Source organism: Hemicordylus capensis, chromosome 4 (genome assembly GCF_027244095.1).
Source record: "Hemicordylus capensis ecotype Gifberg chromosome 4, rHemCap1.1.pri, whole genome shotgun sequence".
Lineage (NCBI taxonomy): Eukaryota > Metazoa > Chordata > Lepidosauria > Squamata > Cordylidae > Hemicordylus > Hemicordylus capensis.
Genome location: NC_069660.1, coordinates 12,633,913 through 12,657,593, shown reverse-complemented (window position 1 = coordinate 12,657,593; position 23,681 = coordinate 12,633,913). Strand labels below are relative to the sequence as shown.

Here is a 23,681-nt window from a genome sequence, read left to right as displayed (position 1 = left end):
AGGGGTTCCCTGAAAGGGAGACCCATGGCTATTGCTGGGGAAATCCATCACTGCAGGGAGCGGCGAAACTGGTTGGAAAGGGGAATTGGCTGGTGTAAGTGAGCAATGATCTGTGCCTGAAAGGGAAGAAGGAGCCACTGAAGCAGGCACACATATCAGTGTGCCCAAGGTGTGCAACTGAGGCAGGCAATCAGGACCTGAGAAAGTAGCATGAGATCCATTGAGGAGGTGTAAAAGGGGGGGGGGGGAGAGGAGATACAAACTGGCATATCCTCTCCCTTTTGTACCAGAACCGCAGATAAGGCTCTGAAAGGTCTATGGAGAACAGGAAGTCCTGGCACAATGGCCTCTGATCAATCTGAGGGTCTCTATGCGGAACTGCTACCTGTCCATAGTCTGCCACTTGACTGAATTCTTGGAGACCGGAGATGAGATGAAGTGATCACACTCATGCCTGAGTGTCTGCAGAACCCACTGATCATGTGTAGATCCTGCCTACGCGGGGGCAAACTGCTGAAGCCTGCTTCCTATGTGAGGGAGTCAATTCTGCTTACAATTGGGACAGGATCCACCAGTGTTGGGACAGGATCCTGTTACAATTGGGACAGGATCCACCAGTGCCTCCTTGGTCAGAAAGGCCCAAGAATGAGGGTCTTCTCTTGACGGGGCATTTGAATCATCTTGGTGATAATGGCTGTGGGAGGAAAGGCGTAAAGGCCTTTTGGCCAAGGGGACGATAAGGCATCTATGGCCTCTGCCTGCAGATCGAAGCAGGAGAAGAACCTGGGAAGTTGCTTGTTGCCATAAGTCGTGAAAATGAAGTATCGGGGTACCCCTGACCCCAATAGGGGAGGTTCGTTCCTGGGCGGATGGAGCCCAATAATCAGCCCAGACAAGAGGACTTAAGATCAAAGTTTTATTTGCCCTTAAGTAGCAAAGGTGCTGCTTGGCTCGCGCTCAAAGCAGGACACAGACCTGATACAGAAGCAGCACATTTATACACCAAGGCATCCTTAAGAAAACAGTTACAGATAGTTACAGAAAAAGAAATAGTTATATGTCATAGGTCATAACTCATAGTTAGTTCCCCTTTCATCTGGAAATGGGTCTGGAAACAGGTCATAAATTAGTCGTGCAAGCAGTAGGCCGGTCTGGTCTTTATCTTGCCCCCCTCAGCACTTGCGGTTCCCATGCTAAATATGAATTCTGCTAACTGTGGGAAAACTAACTACCAGGGATCAGAATTATTTCAGCAAAAGCAAATTCTGATTACAAACCCAAACAAAATGGTGAAGCTTATGTCAAGCAATTGATTCCTATTTCCAACTCATTTAGCCCATACACCAAAAAGGTCTATCACTGGAGTACCCAGAATCTCTGACATCCACTGGAATACCTCTGGATTGAGGGACCATTCCACCAGGTCAACTCTCTGGTGACTAAGCCAGTCTGCTCTTTGGTTGGAGGTGTGTCTCAGGTGTTCGGGGGTCACAGAAGAGATTCCTTTCTGCCCAAGTGAATAACCTGGCAGATTCTATCATAAGGGTATTCAATCTTGTGCCCTCCTGATTGTTTACATGCGCCTTTGCTGATACATTGTCCGTTCTGTTAAGAACATGACAGAACCTGATAAGAAGCTAAAAGTGAATCATTGATAGGCAGATGGCTCGGAGTTCCAACAGGTTGATTGATTTCTTTTGTTCCATTGGATGCCATTTGCCCTGTGCATAGTGATGGAGGCAGTGGACTCCACAACCTGATAGGCTGGTATCCGTGGTGATGGTAACGCAAGAAGGATGACTCAATGGCAATCCTTTCGACAGCGCTGAAGATCTCCACCAATGCAGAGACAGGTGAAGGAAGAGAGGAAGGTGTAGGTGGATGTGAGAGTGCACTATGATCTGGTTCTGGTATGGAAGCAGATGGCATTGTAGGGAGTGAGAGTGCCACCTAGCCCAGGGAGTGCAGACATGCTATCATGGAGCCCAGGAGTTTGCCAGTAGCATGAGGTCCACTGAGGAACTGTTCAGGACTGTAAAAGTGAGGATAATTATCTTCTCCTTCTGATCTGAGGGAAGATTAGGCCCTTGCCTATATCGAAAATGGTCCCTAAGTGATCAAGCCTCTGGGTAGGTAGGAGCTGGCTACTCTGCCAATTTACTATTAAACTGTGCGTCTGGGGTAGATGCAGAGTACTCTGGACGTCCCTCTGGGCCAGGACGAGGGATGGTGAGCGGATCAGGAGGTCATCCAAGAATGGGCGAATGCAAATAGCTCGTGTGAGCATGTGGGTGATCAGGGCTATCATGCCTTTCATGAATACCCTTGGGGCCGAGGACAGCCCAAAGGGCACTGCATGGTACTGGAACTGTTAGAATCTGAGGAAGCATCAATGGTCTGGCTGGATTGGTATGCTTCTGACAAGTCAACCAAAGCCAGGAACTCAGGGTCCTTTATCACCTCCTTGATGGTCTTGAGAGATTCTATTCTAAAGGAGCACTTGAGAATATAGCAATTCAGAGCCTTTCGGTTCAGTACTGCTCTCCATGTATCATGCTTTTTTGGCACCAAACACAGAATGGAATATATACACCCTGAAATGAGTCTGTCAATGGGAACGACTGTTTCCCTTATCTAGAGGTGATGGATTGCTTGAAACATGCATTCACTTGTCTGCTTTCTTGGGAACCAGGGTGGTGATGAAGCGATTAGAAGGAAGACAGCAAAACTCAAGGAAACCTTCCTGATCACCCAGCATTTGAAGGTGACTGTAGTTCAGACCTAGACAAAGTTTAGAGGCCTGCCCCCAACCTGTGAGGAGTCATAGTTTGCGAGGTTGGAAGGAAGTAGAACTGCCTGATGTTGTGTTGACAGAATGTTCCCCTGGAGCGTTGTTGCCACTGATGAGGGTGTCCTGCCTGTCTAGAGTTGAAGTTCTTGTTGTCACAAAGGAACTACCCGAAGAATAGCCTGGCTGCCAGAAAGGATCAAAAGGAGCGAAAAGAAAGGTTACCCCTGAACTGTCTGCGTGAGTCTGTTCTGGCCGCAGGCATGGCCTTCTTTTTATCACGTGTCTCCACGAGGTTAGGGTCCAGGGATTCCGCAAACAATTTTGCTCCCTTAAAAGGAGTAGAGGCCAGGTTCAGTTTTGACTTAGAATCTTCCTTCCAATGCTTAAGCCAAAAGCATCTCCTGAAGACCACAGCAGATACGATAGCTCAAGATACATGTTGAATGCAGTCAAGGCTTGAGTCAGCCATAAAGGCCACGGCTTTTGCCATTTTATTAATGCCTTGGCAAAGCATGGTGTTTTCAGGGGGGACCAACTGAGCTGGCTCCTTGGCCCAGAGAACAGAGGCCTTGGCAAAAACAGAATTTGCTGCTGCGGCTTTTATAACCGTATCAGAAGCGTCGTGTGTTTTCCTGAGAAGGAACTTGCATATCTTTTCTTCAGGAATCTTTAGTTGCTTTTCCCCTTCTTTATTGACAATTTGCACCAGAAACCAGTTGAGCGACTGGTGCACTCTCAAGCAATAAATTCTGTAAGCCAAAGGGAGGTGTCCTCCGAAATAGGAGGATCCTGGTCATTTAGCCCTGTGCTGCTATTAGTGTTTGTTACCTATGGGGTTGTTGTGGTTGTATTTTTTATTATTATTTCTTGTTTACATAGTCAGACAGGTGTTATTGACTGGTTTGTTTTATCCAGACATCAAGTCCTTCCCAAGGATCTGGGATGCCAGAATTTTATTGTCAATTGTTATAGATATCGTCGCAAAATATAGGCTGTTCCCAGTAAAGCTGCTTTTTGTAACTGGCTGGTGGTGATTTCTGTGGCCCCTATGGTATTGAGGTGCTCTTCAAGGTCTTTTGGAACTGCACCCAGGGCGTCAATTACCACTGGGATTATTTTGGTCTTTTTCTGCCACAGCCTTTCAATTTCAATTTGTAGATCTTTGTATTTGGTGATTTTTTTCTATTTCTTTTTCTTCTATTCTGCTATCCCCTGGTATTGCTATGTCGATTATTTTGACATGTTTTTCTTTCTTCTCTACTACAGTTATATCTGGTGTATTGTGTGGTGGTATTATTATTATTATTATTATTACATTTATATCCCGCTTTTCCTCCAAGGAGCCCAGAGCGGTGTACTACGTACTTGAGTTTCTCCTCACAACAACCCTGTGAAGTAGGTTAGGCTGAGAGAGAAGTGACTGGCCCAGAGTCACCCAGCTAGTATCATGGCTGAATGCAGATTGGAACTCGGGACTCCCCAGTCCTAGTCCAGCACTCTAACCACTACACCATGCTGGCTCTCTTGTAACAGGATTCTCCTCATTGGAAGGCTTTGGTGGTGCTGGCTGGGCTGTGGGGGGAAATGGGTTTGCCGGTTCCCCCTCCCCCAAGAAGGTACCAGATACAGTAGTTGCGGGTGGTAAAATAACAACCGTCCCAGCCGCAGTTGTTGTGGGCGGTAAAATGGTGCCCCTCTCAGTAACAGCAGTTTTAGTACCCTCAAGGTCAAGCAAGCGCAGAGAGGGAATGCACCGGCTGCCACTGCTGACAGACCACTTGAAGTAACCATGTTTGCTCAGGCCAGCGATCAGGCATTTGCTTTTCTTAGAAGAAGGCGGCTGCAATGAGACTAGAAGTATGTGCATTATCTTCTTTGCCATCTTGTGATGGCTCTTATTAGCCTGTGTGAGCCCCAGAAGCGAGGGAGTTGGAGGTGATTGTGCCCCAGTTGGACTGGGAAGCAAAGAGGGACCACTTCTTTCCACATCGGGGTTCCGATATGGAGCCCAAAAGGGCTTCGGCATCCTGGGATGGGTCCATGGAGAAAACTAAACAACGAGAAAGGAAAGGATAACTGCCAATTGGATTGAATTAAATTAAAGAACGTAAAAAGTCATTTAGAATTTGGTCAGAAAGTAAAAATAACAGACTCTCTCCCCACCCTCACACAATGGAAGAAAAAGGAAGGGTGGAAGAGAGTTGGAGGCTAGCTTTAAAGTCTTCGAGTACAGGGGCTCTATTTGCTGTTGCCTGAAGCAAGAGAGGAAAGGAACTGAGGCTTTAGGCTCCTCCTACTGCTAACCAGAAATTTCTGCCATGATGATAATTTCCTGTCTGTGCCTGAGGCATGCTGGCTACACAACCCTATATCTTAGGATGGGCTCAGATACGGTGGGAAAAACCCATAGATTTCTGTGCATTGAATGTAGCAGAGAGATGCACATCACTACCCAGGAACCTATCGGGGGTGGGTGGGTGTGTGTGTGTGTGTGTGTGTGTGTGTGTGTGTGTGTGTGTGTATAGCCCACTGATCATGATTATGAGCATTCTGCTCAAAAACGTATTATCACCCATAATTTCCTGATGGGAAGAATACCCAAAAAGCTGAACTACTTTTTGTCAGAAGCCAAAATTCAGAACTCAAGCTGTCATAACTGTAAGCTTTATTCAAGCAGTATATTAGTCTACTTCTCCTAATTTAATAAAAATTATTAAGGAGTTCTGCAATTCACTTCATGATCAATATGCTGAGAATGTTATCCTGAAGTAGTTATGCCAGAGACCATCTATATGAACTAGGACAGAATATTTCAACCACGCTTTTGCTGAACTTGAATTTTATTTATTTATTTGATTTCTATACCGCCCTCCCAAAAATGGCTCAGGGCCGTTTACATTAAAATAAAACTAAAATCAATTAACTGTTAAAATCAAAAACATAAAACCATTATAACATTTAAAACCATTTTTAAAATCCTGGAAAACCAAGCCAAACCTTTACAGTTTAAAAACCCTGGAAGGCCAAGCCAAACAGATAGGCCAAACAATTATGAATAATGAATAATTCATAGTGACCTATAAGGAACTGTGAACTCTGTCTAGAAAAGCTAACAGTGCTGCCCAAGTTGGTTAACTTATTCAAGAAGTCAATCTGTGATGGAAGCTGAAAGTGTCAGAAATTACCAAAATACTGTATGTTTATTTTCAGGAACACTCTTAGTCAGGACCTCAAGCTGCACAGGAGCACCTTAAATTACTACTAGAGCCTCCTCTTCAAAGTGATATTAGTTCAGCAACTGCTGTTAAAGGTAAAGTATGGTGTCCAGTCAGTGTCAACTCCTGGCAACCACAGAGCCCTGTGGTTGTCTTTGGTAGAACACAGGAGGGGTTGGTCATTGCCATCTCCCGTGCAGTATGAGATTATGCCTTTCAGCATCTTCCTATATTGCTGTTGCCCATATTTGCTATTTGAGCTGGTCTTTATGAAGAAAATAAAAGCTATAGCTGCTGACATCCAGACTAAAAACTGCACTGGCACTGCGAAGGAGAAAATTTTCACCAATCTCCCCTTCCCCTATGAAGCCCACCGTACCTCCCAAAATATGACCCTGAGAGCCACACAACCTTCAAGGACATATGTCATCCATTGAATCCCATCCAACACCTTCTTTTCTTAACATGCCAGAACGAGTTCTCCTGCACTCCAGCATATGGTTTGGTACAATTTGGCCTTTTTAAGTTAATGAGATTACACATGTAGCTTGCCTGTACATTAAACATCTAGAAATTACTATTTATCCATTTTAGGGTTAAAGCAATATTGAGGAACTAAATAAAAATTTGACACACATTCTCTGAAACCAGCTGTCTGGCTTTATTACAACATTATTTAGAAAATTACTGCCAGTCATTTGCGGTCCCCTGTTTTTATTTATACACACACACACACACACCCCATCCACAAAGAAACAAGTGGAATTTCACAGAAACAAACTTTAGTTTAAATATAAATTTTATAAGAAATATTAAAACCAGACTAGCTCAAAAATATAGTTTACTAAGGGAATCTAGTAGCTTGCAAAAAAAGCTGATGTAATTACAGTATTTAATTAAATAATGCACTCAAACATTTAATTGGGACAAAATTGAAGCAAGGAACAAAAAAGTTATCTTCACAAAAAGTGATATGTTTAAAGGCTATATATAATAAGATACGATTATTTTTTGAAAAAAACTTCTGCCTACTGAAGAAGAGACATGGGTCCTTTTTCCTTTGCAAGCAAAACCAGCAACTCCTGCTTCAGTCTCATGTCTCCTTGCTATGCCAGGTGCTCCCATCCACGCCTCCTAAAAGCTTTTAGCACCACCCCCACTCACGGCCTTCTCAAATCCTTGCTTGTTCTGCCAGAATATGCTATCTCCCCCAACCCACCCGAGAGCTCCCGGGGGGGGGGGGGGGGGGAGGGTGAAAGAGCATTGTTGGGTGGAGTGCGATCCATGATTAAATGAACTGGAGTTGGTTCAACTCCTCTGCTTTGTTACTAAATAAAGTGACCAAATCATGAAAATTAATGAGAAAAAATTCAGAATAAATAATTCCTCAGGTAAAGGAAATGTTGGCTCAGTTCACCGTCAGATACAATATTTTACTTGGATTGTTCCTTGAGCTATGTTGGTACATTACTTGTCAGGAATTATTTCACTCATCACAAACAAGTAGATGAGAGGATTTCCTGAGCACTGATAGTGTGTACTTACCTAGTAGAAATGAAAACTACATCTATCTCAGATTAGTGATTAATACATTTTAAGGTTACATCAGAAAATAGTGCAGTTTTGCTAGGAAACTATGATAAAAACACTATTTTCCTGATTCGTGATTTAAATCATGATTTAAATAATTAAATTGAGCCTTCTGGAGAAGAGATTTAAATCATAGTATAAATCAATTCCAACCTGGTTGCTGCTGTCTTTTATTGTGTTTTATTATGTTATGTTTTATTGTGGATACTATATTCTCTTATTGTAAGCTGCCCTACTGGAGGAGCAGGATATAAGCATTTGAAAAAACAAACAAACAAACCTATACCCATTCTGAAGCTGGTCTTGCAATAATTTTTCCCCTAATAAAATGTCAACTCAAAACATATGATATATTGTGATATGCTGCAAAAAGCTATTTATTCTTTCATATGCTGTGAACTAAACATGTACCATGTTTTTCTGCAAAGCTTCCAGTGCCAGATTTGTTAAAACGGACTTCAAAGTATATTCTAGTAAGCTGCACACATACTTTTCATCACAAGCAACAACATCCTTTCGATGAAAATGAACTGATTTTTACCAACCCAAAAGAGACATCATTTTGACATCAGTCAATCTGACAAATGATGGCAGTAAGGGAAACATACCTTTTGCATTACTTTAACAGAATTTGGTACTGTGTTGTAGTGATGTGAATTGTCTAAAAACTGATGTGAAAAGGTCTCCAGACATTTAACGCCCTAAATCAACTAGACTGATTTAGCATATATATTTTACTTATGCTTAGCAAACAAAATTAGAAGAGCAATGTTAATTTATATGCATCCCACAGTTTTTCCAAAAGCTCAAATTATTTAAACTAACAAATATGATCTGACATACCGAGTAAGAGTTGTGAGAGAGGAACACTTCCATGCGCACACACTGAAGGTATGGACAATGTTCTGCAATCTCCTCCACTTCCCTCTGCAGTTGGCCTGTGCCCCTGAAAATATGTTCCATAGGGTTGGGAGAGCCTCAAAATCATATTTTCAGGAGGGATAGATGGCTCGGGGGGGGGGCATCAAAATCATTGATGCCCCCTCCCTGTGTAGGCAGTGTGTTCCCCTGAAGAAATAATAATAATAATAATTATTATTATTATTATTATTAACATTTATATCCCGCTCTTCCTCCAAGGAGCCCAGAGCGGTGTACTACATACTTGAGTTTCTCTTTCACAACAACCCTGTGAAGTAGGTTAGGCTGAGAGAGAAGTGACTGGCCCAGAGTCACCCAGCTAGTTTCATGGCTGGATGGGGATTTGAACTCGGGTCTCCCCAGTCCTAGCCCAGCACCCTAACCACTACACCACACTGGCTCTCTTTAAAATTATTTGTAAATATTTTAAAATATATCAACCTAAACTATACTATACCAACCTTGCATATACTTCCTTATACTGTTCCAACAATTAAAACAATGAAGGCAGTCAATTTCATCCAAAAGAAAGAGAATCTTGACTAAACACCTAAGTTTGTCACAACTAATGTTTCACTTATCTTAACGGCGCTTTATCAGGTTTTATCAGGTTTCACTTTAATTAGATACGGCCCACTGAAAACTGTTAGCATAATATTTTTAGCAGGTACAAGTGACATGCATTAATATGTATTATATATTAATACTTATTAAGGATAGATATGGGGGGGGAGTTTAATCACAACTTTGAAAATGCCCATTTTGACCGATATTGTATCTATTCATGATGTTATTAAATTTTATGAGAAAATGCATGTTTAGAAACTTCAGCCCATAGAAGAATAAATGGCTATTACTCTGGTGGCTATTGGCCACCTCCAGAGGCAAGATGTCTCTAAATAGCAGTTGCAGAGGAGCAACAATAGCGGAGAGGGCATGCCCTCTGTCTTGCCTGTGGGTTTCTCAGAGTTCATGTTCCTTCTGTGTTTAAACAAACAAAAGTTATTTTTAAAATGTGTCTATCAACCACACAGCATGAACAGTTTATTTCTTGTAACTTAAGGAACTTAAAAACAAAATTCATAGTATAATCAATTCACTTTGAATAGATTTAATTTGTGAAGGATGTAGACAAGTTTAACAAACTGTGCCTCACACGGCTCTCTCTCTTCTCTATTGTCTCTGTAGTTATTGTAGAATTTGGATGCGGAATTTAAAAAACAACAATGGGCAGCATTCAGACAGGTCAGTCATGACTAAGCAGCGCCAAAATCATTAAGACAAGTTAGCCATGATGAAGTTAAGCCTCCGTTATTTCAATGGGATTTAGTTACGATTAATATTCTGCATGCTACCCACATTTGCCTAATCCCAAGTGTTCTGCCAGCACAAGCCATAACCGGGCAAATGATGCCTAAGCCACTTGGGTTATAAAGCTATTATTAACTTCAACTTTTTGCTGCCTTGTGGTTTTATTTCCTTCCTCTGGGATAATAATTCCAACTTAAATTTCATAGTGGCTTATTTATACTGTGACGTTAAGCCAATCTAGTAAACTTCTAGTAAACCCTCTTAGGACTGGAGTTCTAGTTTAGTTGTGGCTTTAAAGAACAAGATCACATAAAGTGTCTCTAGCTATCACACTGATTACGATTATGGTACTCTTAAGAAAAATCTCCTGATAGGGCCTTGACATACTAGAAGTGAATATACATTTAGCAATTTCCCACTAAGATGTCATTTAAAATTACCAACCCAAATTTTTTCTATACAAGTCTTATGAATTAACATATTTTTAATTGTGTCTTGAAATTTGTTTCAATGAGTTGTCTTATTTAGTTGTTTTAACAACTGTATGCTATTATTCTGTTTTATATTCTTATGACCCATGATCACAGAATAAAAATACGCTACTACTAAAACATCACTAGATTCAGGTTCCTCAGGCAGCCAGAGCAGCTATATGTGGCTCCCAGGGGTTTTTTTAAAATGTAATCATCAAGGCACCATATTGCTTCATAGAAGTTATTTTCAGCCTTATATACAGCCATTTTTAAAACCACTGTACTAATTATCCCATATACAGTAGCACTGTTCAGGCACTGCGCCCATGTGCAGCATCCACGGAAGAGCACTAGCTAGCCCTCCTCCAGTGCTAATACATTCTGCAACCCCACCCTCATGCTGTCCACATGTACTGTTCAGCATTTGTCTGAGAAGACAAATAGAGATGTAAAACACATAACAGTTAAGATGCGTCTTTCCAGTTAACAATTCCAGTAAAATATTTAAATAACCTACTTTGATGGCCCCCTCAAACATTTGCTCTTTCAACAGGCTCTCATTATTTGTTTCTAAAAATCATGAATTCACAAAATCACGAATGGAAGCTTTCACGTTGCTAATGCTAACAAAACTTTATGTAATTTCTATAGCAACGTGAGCAGAACAAAAATTAAGGAAGTTAGCACATAAATGATTTTAATGTGTATTGAAGATATTGAGTAGGTAATAGGTAGTATATCTAGTATTACGTACTGAAGTTAACAGTAAGTACAGTCAAAGCAGCATCATGTGAAGTAGATGTGAACTAATTTTTTTTTTTTTTGCTCACAATCCAAACCTTTAGATTTTATAGCCATTGGGGGGTTTATATACACCCATGGGGGGGGGGTGTTATTCATTTTTAAATAAAAGCTTTCCATATTAACACTTGGATAAATAAATTATTAAGTAAACAGTGTTCCCTCTAACAGGGATTCCCAGATGATGTTGCCTACAACTCCCATAATCCCCAAGCAAAGGCTATTGCAGCTGGGGATTCTGGGAGATGTAGTCAACAACATCTGGGAATCCCTGTTAGAAGGAACACTGGCAGTAACAATTTGAAATGTTTAATGTATTATTAGAGGATATTTACATCCTTAGAGACAAAAGCTATATTCCTTGTGAGCTCCCAATTATGTGGAGGAGCTCTTCCCACCAATACAGCCTTTGTCTGCAGAGACAAATGCTTTACTTGTAGACAGTGTGGACTCAAGGTTATGGAGCGGATCGGTATGGGAACTGGGTTAAGCCATCTCATTCCTATGCACTGAACCCAGGAACAGAATTCATGCTATGTAAATAATAATTAACATTTCAGCTTTAATTTACATAACTTTTTATATTTTTGTTCTTTGTTCTGTCATTCTACAATCAAACTGCTGTTATAAACAGCACGGGTTCCAGGGTCTGCATGCTTGTTGCATGATCTAAGATGCATGAGTGCTCTAGAAATACAAACTTTGTAATACCTGTATATATTTTCAAATACATATTATAGATGGAGGAGAAGTAAAGCACCAAGCCAACAGCAATAACCATTTTGAATGTTCCTGGTCCTACAATTGTTTCCATCAAGGCAGGCAAAGGTTCAGTAAAAATGTTTGGGTGTGGGTTGGCTCCTATCAACCCAGATGCAACACCAGCCCTGTCAGCCACATTCCAGCTCTCAGACTACTTTCTCTGCCACAAACACTCATCTCTGCCCCCAACTGAAGCGGTAAGTCTTTTCTGGCAGGGCACAGCCTCTAATCTCAATAGGCTATTTAAGAAACAGCAAATGATCATCAGCAAGCACTCAGATGCAAAACATAACTTAATCATCAGCACTACTATTTTGATTCTTATCTTTCTTCTGCAATATTTACATAAATTTACAGAAACTCAAGAAAGCCAAAATGCAATTACTTCTTAGCAGGAACAATAAATCACTTCCTTGTGACCCTAAGGTCAAAAGGGAGAAAGGGACATTTAATTTTTTTCTTTTAACCTGGCCATCTAGTTGTCAAAGACCATGCTTTTTGTAAGTTGTTGTGTATTTATGTTTAAAGAACTGAACAAGCAGCTTCAATGGTCAAATTATAGGTACAAATCTACACATTTTAAATAGCAGCATCACTAAAAGCTGATATTATCACTAAAATACCTTAAATCAGTCAATATTTAAGTCTTCAGAACCTCTATTAAACTTTTCGGTAACAGCTCTAGAAAACAAGTTATTCCTACATACTTTAAAGTGCCTAAGTGCCTGGAATTCCTTCTGTGTTCCATGAATCTTTTAAACATGTCATTGAGTTAATTAATAAAATGCCAACCCCAGTCACTCAAAAATCTCTATATAGGTAGGATACGACTGCACCTTGAACTGCAGCCTGTGCCAGAACAAAAATTAATCTTTCTGGAAATCGCTTAGTTTGGTTGCTGGTATATTTGATATCAACAAACAGCCATCAGAAGCCAGTAAATGTCAATCTAAAAACCTAACTATTTTTCTTATTACAAAGTTGTGTACTACTAGAAGCAGACTAGTAAAAGGAGTCTATGTGTTACCCACACAGCTTATATAAAATTACAAAAATGACAACAATTGAGGAAAGGAAATAAATGAATATTGGGTATACTCAAATAAGCAGCAACAATGAAATTTTGGAAGGTTAGCTGTGAAACTACATACAATATTTGAAATATAAATCTGATATCATAAGTACTACTGCTGGCAAAAACATAATTGCTTCTTCAGAAGCAATCTGAGACTTTCCCATGGAAATAGTAAAGGCATTAAAACCTGGATAGTTGTGACATTCTAGTTTCATGTTGGTCACCACAGTAAAATATATAATCTTAAGGACAGTAAGATTGCCATATAGAAGCCTACAGTCTACTACAAAAGGAACAATCAGTGATGAATGAGATTACAGTATACATAAGCAAAATAGAAGTCTTGTTAAAGAAAATTAGAACTGAATTGTTCACTGTTCAGTTTTAATCACCTAGGACAATCAGATTTTACAGCTGAAAAATTAAAAAGGTAAAGTATAACTATTCTATGTAAGAGTGTGATACTGAGCATGCCCTCACCTCTTCACCCAGAAGCATCTGGTGGGCCACTGTATGAACCAGGATGCTGGACTAGATAAGCCTTGGGTCTGATCCAGCAGGGCTGTTCTTAGACTTACCACTGTCTATCCTAAACTAGTGTTTTTATTCCTAGAATATGGTTAACTATTTCTCATGCAACTTTATCCTAATGTCCTATACTTCAACTGTACTTTAATGTTAAGAACATAGTAAGATTTTACTATGTTAGACTTCTATTTCCCATTATTAAAATTAAAACAATAGTAGCACTTGTGAACATCTCAAACAGAATACAAAGGAAATTACTCCAAACAATTATAATCTAACAATGAATTTTGTAATTTTTGAGAAAATACTATGTATATTGCTTATCGAAAGAAAATTTTCAACCACCACACACAGATATTGGAACTGAAATAGCAGCAAGACACACAAGTCAGTCAACTCAACAAGATTTCTTACAGTTCAAAATTCACACATGCTACAGGATATTAAAGCTACAGGTTTAGAAATCAAAACTTTTTTCAAAGGTAAAACTCTGTTTTGGCCCAATTTAAAACTTATACTGCCCAGATTTCATAAAGTACCATGTTATTCATCTTGTTCTACTGATAAACCCAGTGTTATAGAACTAGTCAAATTCCCAGTTCTCCTGTCAGGAAACAAACTATGTAATTAAAATAGTACAGAATCTACATTAATGAAACTTTAATCTTCTTCCAAACTGAAGCTCAACATGGTGTGTGGTTAGAGTGCTAGATTAGGACTGGGGAGATCAGAGTTCAATTCCCCATTCAGCCATAATACTAGCTGGGTGACTTTGGGCCATGTCACTTCTCTCTCAGCCTAACCTACTTCACAGGGTTGTTGTGAGGAGAAACTCAAGTATGTAGTACACCGCTCTGGGCTCCTTGGAGGAAGAGCGGGATATAAATATATATATTTTTTAAAAAGATAAGCTAAGGATTGATCACAGTGGCACAGCTGTGAAATTGACTAAAAACATCTAGAGCTGAAGTCCTGGAGCACGTGTCGCAAGACTGTATTGCAGACAGGTTCCAGTACCTTACATCTACTCTTATATTCCCTATTCTAGACAATACCACAATTTGTGGTATATTTTCTGTACAGATTCCCTCTTCTACAAATACATAACTGCCTGATTCTTCCACCATTAAGTATCTCATCTGCCATCTGTGACTATACAATGAAAAATGCACCTATTCCTAGCAATATGACTTTCATATGAAATTCTGAACTTGCGGAAAAACCTATCACCTTTCATCATTAATTTCCATGGCAAATTTTCCCATCCTCCATTCCCTTGGTTTCTTTCCCTTTGTGTGTCTATTTGGATTGCAAACTTCCAGGCAAAGTTTTATCAATATGTTTGTAAAATAACTTGGGTTTCTTAGGTTATATTATGAATATTTACAAATGCACAAATGGACATTCTAAAAATTGTTTGTGAATTTATCAGAGCAATACCATACTGTTTTAAATATATCCCTATGGAAAAATGCAGCCCTAGAGAAGAACATTGAGGCTGCAGTATTACACACATTTCCCTATGCATATTACTTATGTATAGAATTGTGCAGCATGTTACTTATATAAAATTGGGTAATTATTTTAGGAATTTATCAAGGGAGGAAAAGAATTCCAGAAAGTGCACATAAAAATAACTTAGGAAATACTTATCACAAAATGTGAAAAAACCAAACATTTAAGATATTAGAGACCAAGATATTTTGTAGTAAGTGACTTGCAGGAGGAGAAGGGACCTGTTTTGTTTAGCTGGCTTATGGAATTCTGCAGAACACTGTGTACATTGATCAAACTGCACAGATTATTACATAATCAAACAGGAAGTACTTTTTTGCAAAAGCTTGCAAAGGTCTACCACAGTCACTTGTATAGAGAACTGCAGATTTAACCAAGTGTTTTGCATCATAGTGGCATCGATACAAAAACCTCTTCAATCAAGTATTTTAATACTACAAACACAATAAGGCTCATTTTTCTAAGAAAGGTTTTCCTTTTCATAACTTTTATGCAGGACAAGAATCTGTCTTACCCGTACTGCTACCAAACCATCTTATGTTTTTCAGAATACTTATATTATTCAGTATATATTGTACTAAAATAGGAGTTCTACCCTTTATCAATCCCTAAGTGGCCAAAAAAATAAATAAAAATAAATAAGTGAGACTGAGCATAGAGGCCATTTGATGTTTGTCCACAAGCAACCCATCTCTACAAATTAGTTGAAGTGCCAATGAACTCAGGGGCTATAGAAACTGAACGCTTAGCCTCTGAAAACAGAAAAACTTCTATCAGGATTTAATGACGAAACAAGGCCTATGGGTCTGTTTGTTTTTTAAATCAACATTACACAACAAACTACAGGACTAAACCACTTCCACACCCAGTCCGGAGTCCTCGAAAGATTTGGATCATAAGATCTGGAACATAATTAAGGTACACTTGCAACACATATTAAACCATGCATTCAGATTTAACATTTGCACGGGGAAAAACGGAGGCCGCCGTGGAAATAAAGTTAAAAGGAAGATCGTGGTGGTGAGACCATGTTCCTAAACCAGAGGAAGAAGGGATTTCAAGGCGTGGACAGCACACTCCAAGGACACGAAGGCGCGTTCCGATTAGACCGCTTTCCTATTCCCCCTCCCCAGGTGTAGAAGAGGAGATAACCCGGGAAAATTACCCAGGGGGCTTCCAGGACTCCCCAGCTCTGCTCCCAATATACCCCACGATGCCCACAGAAGCCGCCGAGGAAGCCTGCAAGACGCCAGGTCCATCTCGCTCCGCTCCTCTCTCCCGCTATCATCCCTGGTGAACAGCCCCGGGCCTCTCCCCCGGGCGACCTCCCCGCAAACCTGCCCAGCTCAAGCGGGGCCCGACTGGCCGCAAGAGGGATATAGCAGAGAAGCCCGGGGGCAGGAGGAAGGGTGGCCGGGCCGCACCACGAAACCTCCTCCTGACGCCATCCGATTGGGGGATCACCGCCGCGGCCTTGTGCGTCTTTTGTGGCTCGCTTGAAAGGCCGAGACGTGCAGGCCGGAGGAAGAGAGAGAGCGCGAGGCCGCCCCTCCGCCTCGCCCTGCTGCTGCTGCTGTTTCCCGAGGCCGCGGCGCCGCCGCCATTTTCCACCCAGGCCCGCCGCGCCCTGCCGGCCGACTCCCCTCACTCACCTGAAAGGAAGGCAGGAGGTTCCGAGGAGGATGGGAAGAGTCTCTGCCTCGCCCGCCTTCGCCTCGCCGCCTCAGCAGGGCCGGGCCGCCTCAGCAGAGACGAGCCGCCGCCATTTTCGCCTCCCTCGCCACAGCGCTGGGCGTGGAACTTGTTGCTCCGCCCGCCTGGAGAACTCGGGGATCAAAATGGCGGCCGCGCGAGAAGAGGTGGGGTTGAAGAGCCAAGGCCGCTCGCTCCCTCCCGGTGGGGCGCACACAGTGGCACCTGGGAGGACTCCGCTGGAGGAGCGTGTGCAAAGCTGCCCGGCCAATGCCCGTCGAGAAGGCGGAAATGCCTCCTCCCACCACCCCAAACCCCGCGGACGCCCCCTCTGGTGGGAAGACGGAAGTGACGTCCCCCAGACTTGCTAGGCTGGCAAGAGAGCCTTCACGTTTTGGGCTTTCAAGGTGGTCCCAAAGAGACCGGAGGAACGGGAGAATAGTAAAAGTCACATCCGATCCAAGAGTTGACTCGAGGAGAATGGCATCCGAAGCTTGCAATTCCCAAATCTGAGGGATGCTTATCAGGTTATTCTCCCAGAAGTTATATGCATGCCTACACACACGTAGGTCTCCTCATGGTGCAGGGGGGCAATGCTTGATTAACAAGCAGAAGGTTGCCGGTTCGAATCGCCGTTGGTACTGTATCGGGCAGCAGCGATAGAAGAAGGTGCTGAAAAGCATCGTCTCATATTGCGCGGGAGATGGCAATGGTAAACCCTTCCTGTATTCTACTAAAGACAACCACAGGGCTCTGTGAGCACCAGGAGTCGACAACACAACAGCACAGCTTTACCTTACACTGCTGGCATTACCACAAAGAGCTATCTGCCTATCACAATGTATACACTGCATCCTTGCAGGAGAGGTTTTTATTCCCAGAATATATGCACTATAGACCGGATTCCAAGTTCTAACTTACCTCCTAAACCTGTAGCTACCTCCCCCCCCCCGCCCTGCTGCCAATGTTGCCATGACTACATTAGTCACTCAGTCCAAACTAATAATAATTTTCTCAATCAAACCTGTTTGTTCACCTGCTTTTTCAAGCCACAAATGTTGTTTTTATGCCAGTTTAATAATGTAACAATTCCCCTTAATAGTGAGAACTGTAGTTATTATTTACATTTATATCCCGCTCTTCCTCCAAGGAGCCCAGAGCGGTGTACTACATACTGTACTTGAGTTTCTCTTTCACAACAACCCTGTGAAGTAGGTTAGGCTGAGAGAGAAGTGACTGGCCCAGAGTCACCCAGCTAGTTTCATGGCTGAATGGGGATTTGAACTCTGGTCTCCCCGGTCCTAGTTAAATTCCTTGACCTCTTTTCACAGAACTACACTTCCCCTGGGTAGAGGGAATTACTATTAAACTAGTTCAAAGGATGTATTTACACCACCCTCCGCCTTATGTTTCACTTAAGTTAGTTTTCTGTTACCAACTTTGAATAAAAAGTTCAATTCCAATTTTGGCAATCATTCGTGTGTGTGTGTGCGCGCGTGCGCACCTTTCAAAAACCTCATAGCCACATTTCAAAACTTGCTACTTCAAAGCTGAAAGGACAAAATTAATGTTGAACTGAATGCCAAAATTCATCATTTCAGTCTGAAGCATTACCGTAACAGCCTGATTGCCCACATGTGCACCAACCTGCAATTGCAACAGCCACATTAGAACATGTGGATGGCCTTGCATACACACCAGTATTTGTCAGGCGTAAATAGACATATTGAAAACTGGTCCACATGGATTTCTTTTCTCAGTTGTTGGCTGAATTGCACTTCCAGCTGCTGCAAGCTATAGGGTTGTTTGTAAGGGGAACTGTTGCATCTGTGCAAATAGCAAAGCCCACATGGTACAAGGAAATAACACAATTCTGCACAAATCTGTCCTCCTTTCTCAACTGGTTTTTCAAACAATATATGCACAGCTAGTATCTCAATCAAATCTTTATTACGGTCTTAGACTAGCAGAGTTAGTATCTCTATTAAACAGATGCCGCTTTGCAAGATATGGGGCAGCATCTTGATAGCTATTAATATGACACATCCTGAGAATCTGTGTTCTGGCACTGCAAGTTCTACAATAGGCCTGAAGCATCAAAAATCCATCTTTCCTAAAAAATGTAAGCCAACTGTCTTCAGGGCATGATTCACAGAAAAGAAAGAACAGAGCGTGGAAGTACAGAATCAGGAAGTGCTAAATAACACTATTCTTTTAACTTTCCTCAGGTTCTCAATTTTTGCACAGTAAGTTACTGTTAAAAGCTTTTAATAAAAATTGGCCTCACTATCTGGAAACTGGTTATGTTACTACAGTTGTAAGGTCAAATTATGTAACATGTGCCCCATCAATGCATCTTGGTACATAAGTGATCCCTCTTCAATAAGTTAGAGTCTAAATGCTGGGCAGGTGAAAGGGTAAAAGACTAAAAAAAATGGCCAGACACATAATCAAGACACTCTAAAAAAATACCAATTAACATCCTGTTCCTGCCCTACCAGGTATGTTGAGAAATAAGCCCTGTTGATATAAATCAGAGTTCTCATCAAGCAAACATGAATGAGATTGGGCTGTGCAGTTATAATCTTAAGCATTCTTAAGCAGGAGAAAACTTAATTGAACTCAGTGGGTTTTAGGACCAAACTACCTTCCCAGCCCACACACTCACCACAGCAAATTGTGTCCATGCAGCTCTCCCTCCATGGCTAATAGTCGCTTATGAGTGGATTTAAATTGGGCAATTGGCACAAAGCAGAAGAGTTGGAAGCTCTCCTTCCAAGCTGTGGACCCAATTCAAATCTCCCATCACCACCAGTGGCTGCATTTTGGGAGTTCCAATCCCAGAGCTTTAGCGTAATGTGTCATTTGGCCTTTATTCCTGAGCAAGCAAACATAGGATCGAGTTGCAAATTCCATAGACACTAGTGGAAGGGAAACAGCTTTAAGTCAACATCTTGCACAGGAACTTGCTTGTGAATGAGGCTGAATTCTGCCCCCCCCCCCCCCGGAACTTATTATCAAAATATTTTGTACAAACCAGTTTGAATATTCACTCAGTTCTGTGTTATTTCAAAATTTAAATTTCTGGGCAGTTTAATTCAAAATGGGAATTATCTGGATTCTAAACTGGTTGCACAATCAAATGTGCAGCTTCCACATCTCTAGGTTCAATTTTCAAGAACTTAATACTTACAGAAGGCAAATATGGTAAATTGCTTTTTCAAGTTCTTTTTAACTCTACTGTAAAAATTAGCACCATGCTGGAAAATGAAATATTCTGGTATTATTTCAAGAAGGAAAACACACCATATGATGCAGAAGAGTAAAGTAATAAGCTTCTAAGAAGTCAGGCAGGGCTTGAATATACAAAGCCAGATGAGCTAACACAATCTCAAGAACCCACTGGAAACAGGCATTTACATTGTACTTTTCCTATTATCAGTCACTTGAGTACTTTCTTATTCCCATTATCAACTATGATAAATTGTGTGTGCATCCAAAATTCCCACCTTTCCTCAAAGGAGTTCAGGGTGGTGTATATAGGTCGATCCAATTCTGGACTCACAACCACCCTATAAGGTACATTTGGTTAATAATGTTTGCCCAAGATCACTCAAGGAGCTTCAAGGCGGAGTGAAGATTTTAACTCAGATCCCCCTAGGTTAAGTCCAACCCTTCATCCATACTCACTTTGAGTGCTTAATATCTTCAGCATCACACTTTGGTTTCAGCTCAGAGCTTTGATTTGCTATATCCTTTCACATGTATATCCATGCACCTATCCTGTGAAAATAGCTTTTTGTTTGCTTTTGTTATCAAGTGCCATAAGTTCATCTCCTGCTCTTGAACAGCCCCATTGAGCTAAATGTGATCTTAATAGCCCCATTGGCTTTAGTCAGTCAAGACTGTTAAGAATTCAAGTTCTGGAAGATTGAAGTGTTTATGCCTGATAAAGGTTATTAAGCAAACTGCTGAAAATGCAGGTACAAAGATGGTCTCCAGTTGCAAGGAAAACATCCACAGACTCTCAGCATGCAGCAATTCTCCCTGTCAGTAGGCTATTGTTATGGATAGCAGTGCTAGGAGCTTATGCTGTCTTTGAAATATTTAAAAATATGCAAGTTGCAGTAACAAGCAACAACAGGTTACACCAGGTCCTCAGAGAAGATAACATATAGCACTGAACCTCTGTTGCCAGATTTGGCTTTTTTAAAGCCAAATTTTGGGTTACGACCCATTTGACTCATGGTTCTGGCCACACTGCGGACTGAACACACTTCAACCCCTCTGTCCTCTCTCAGCTTCCATTCTACTATGCAGGAAGTCAAAACAGAAAAGGGGTCTCAGGAACCTAGCAAAGCTGAAGTGGGGCCTGTCCTGGGAAAGGAAGTGAAGATCCTGCCCCATCCGCCTTCTTCTCCACCCCCAACGCCATGACTTTACCACAGAATAAATGTAAGGGCACGGTGAATAAAAGCAGTACTATCCATGCCTTTTCTCTTGTGCCTGTGCAAATATCACACAGTTCTCATGTACCCTTACACACACTCCCCTGGTTCAGAAACGTTTTTAAAAACATATACCTACTATAACAGGGGTAGGCATACTTGGCCATCTGGCTGTTGCTTAATTAAAACTCCCATCATTCTTAGTCACGGTTTATTGTGGGGATGATACCAGTTGTAGTTCAACAACAGCGGGAGGGCCACACTTGTCCACCTCTGTACTATAATCACCTCGTCGATCCATGCAGTGAAAAGCAAGCTGTCACTCAGATGGCAGCCCCCACCCCACTCACGCCAGAGCCCCGGAACATTTGTTTCCCTCCACCCACATGTTGTACTACAACTCCCATAATCCCCAGCCATAGTGGGATTCGGTGGTTTAAAAATGCTGTTTTTGATTTATTTGTTTTAATTTGGGTATTTTAATTTGTAAACCACCCAGGGTTTTTTTTTTAAGCTGTATATAAATATAATAAATAAACATAACAACCAACATCTGGTGACCCAAGTTTGAGAACCCCTGCATAAGTGAGAGTGATTTTATGATTATAGCTCTATAAGGAAAGGATTAATAAACCCAAAGACAGAGAAAGAACATCAGGAAAGATCAACATAAAAAAAATAATTTGCAGAAACTATTCAGAGTGTTGGACAATTAAAAGTGTTAGTGGAGGAGAACTGGTCTTTGTGGTAAGGTAAAGTGTGCTGTCAAGTCAATTTTGACTTCTAGCACTCACAGAGCCCTGTGGTTTTCTTTGGTAGAATACAGAAGGGGTTTACCATTGCCTCCTCCCACGCAGTATGAGATGATCCTATACTGCTGCTGCCCAATATAGTACCAGCAGAGATTTGAACCAGCAACCTTGTGCTTGTTAGTCAAGCATTTCCCCACTGTGCCACTTAAGGTGACGGTCTTGTGGTAGCAAGAATGAATTGTCCCCTTTGCTAATCAGGGTTTGCCCTGGTTGAATTTGAATGGGAGACATGTGAGCACTGGAAGATATTCCCCATAGAGGATTGGACCGCTTTGGGAAGAGCATCTGAGGTTCCAAGTTCCCTCCCTGGCAGCATCTCCAAGATAGGGTGAGAGAGACTCCTGCCTGCAACCTTGGAGAAGCCGCTGCCAGCCTGTGTAGACAATACTATGCTAGATAGACCAATGGCCTGACTCAGTATATGGCAGTATATGGCAGCTGCCATTTATCCTAGGATAAGTAAAACAAACAAAGAGAGCAGCTACTGAGGACATTCCAGTTTCTCCATACCTCAGTCGACATTTCTCCTCTCACACCTACTATACCAAGTGTTTCCTTTGTTCTCTCTTTACACTGACACTTCAGCCCACCCCATCAGGTGAAGGATACAAATTATATATGTATTTGTTTATTTAAAATATTTATACCCCACCCCTCCAGTACACTACTGTGTACTCCCCTGCCAAATGAGCAAAGAGGCTATTCTCTTTATTTAGCAGGGGGAGAGCAACTGGCCCTATCCATCCTCAGCACAGCCACCCTCCAGTGGCTATTGCTGTTGTCTATCTTATGTTTCATTTTTAGATTGTGAGCCCTTTGGAGACAGGGTGCCATTTGATTTATTTATATCTATGTAAACTGCTTGGGAAACCTTTGTTGAAAAGCAGTATATAAATATTTATTTCTTTTATATTTATATTTATACCCTGGCCCTCCAGTGCACTACTGCTCGGGGCGGTTCACAACAATAAGATAGACACAAGATACAATAAAAGTAATAAAATTAACTAGATTAAACAAAAAAGTTGTCAGATTAAAAACCACAATCTTCATTAGGTTCAAATTAAAGGTTATTTTAAAAGCTAAAAACTGAAAACTATGAAAAGCTAAAGAACCTACCAGATATAACCCCCCCCAAAAGGAGCATTAAAAAGCCTCCTTAAAAAGGTGCATTTTAAGATGTTTTTTAAAAACACTGAGGGAGGGAGCATGACGAAGCTCTTTAGGGAGGGCATTCCAAAGCCGAGGGGCCACAATAAAAAAGGCCCTGTCTCTAGTCCCCGCCAACCGGATCTCTGTTAGTGGCGGGGTCATGGGCGGGGTCATGAGCAGTGCCTGAGATGATGAGCAGAGGGCCCTGGCAGATGCATATGGACGAATGCGGTCCAACAGGTACCCTAGCCCCAAGCCATGTAGGGCTTTAAAGGTCAATACAGGCACCTTGAATCTAGCCCAGAAGCAGGCCAGTAGCCAACGAAGCCGACGCAGGATGAGTGTAATACTTGTGAAGCGACTTGTACCCACGAGCATCCTTGCAGCAGCATTCTGAACCAGCTGAAGCTTCCAAACAGTCTTCAAGGGCAGCCCCATGTAGAGTGCATTGCAATAGTCCAATCTGGATGTTACCAACGCATGAGTGACTCCGGCTTTCCCAAGTAGGGTCGCAGCTGGTGTACCAGCCGTAGTTGGTAAAAGGCACTTCTGCACACCACCGCCACCTGCGCCTCCAAGGACAGTGTTGGGTCCA

General features: G+C 41.7%; 1 protein-coding gene across 4 annotated transcripts in view; it reads right to left on the bottom strand.

Annotated features, from left to right (window-relative positions):
* The window catches only part of DIDO1 (death inducer-obliterator 1), a 114,964-nt gene that overhangs the window by 80,433 nt on the left and 10,850 nt on the right, over positions 1-23,681 (bottom strand). For 2 of the 4 annotated variants that reach the window (XM_053247035.1, XM_053247036.1), the window contains exon 1: positions 16,635-16,960. The exons of 1 other annotated variant lie outside the window; for it this stretch is intronic. The gene's annotated coding sequence lies outside the window, so the exon portion shown is untranslated. Of the gene's footprint in view, positions 1-16,634; positions 16,961-23,681 lie in introns of those variants that run through there. One more of the 4 variants, XM_053247037.1, reaches the window with a different exon arrangement.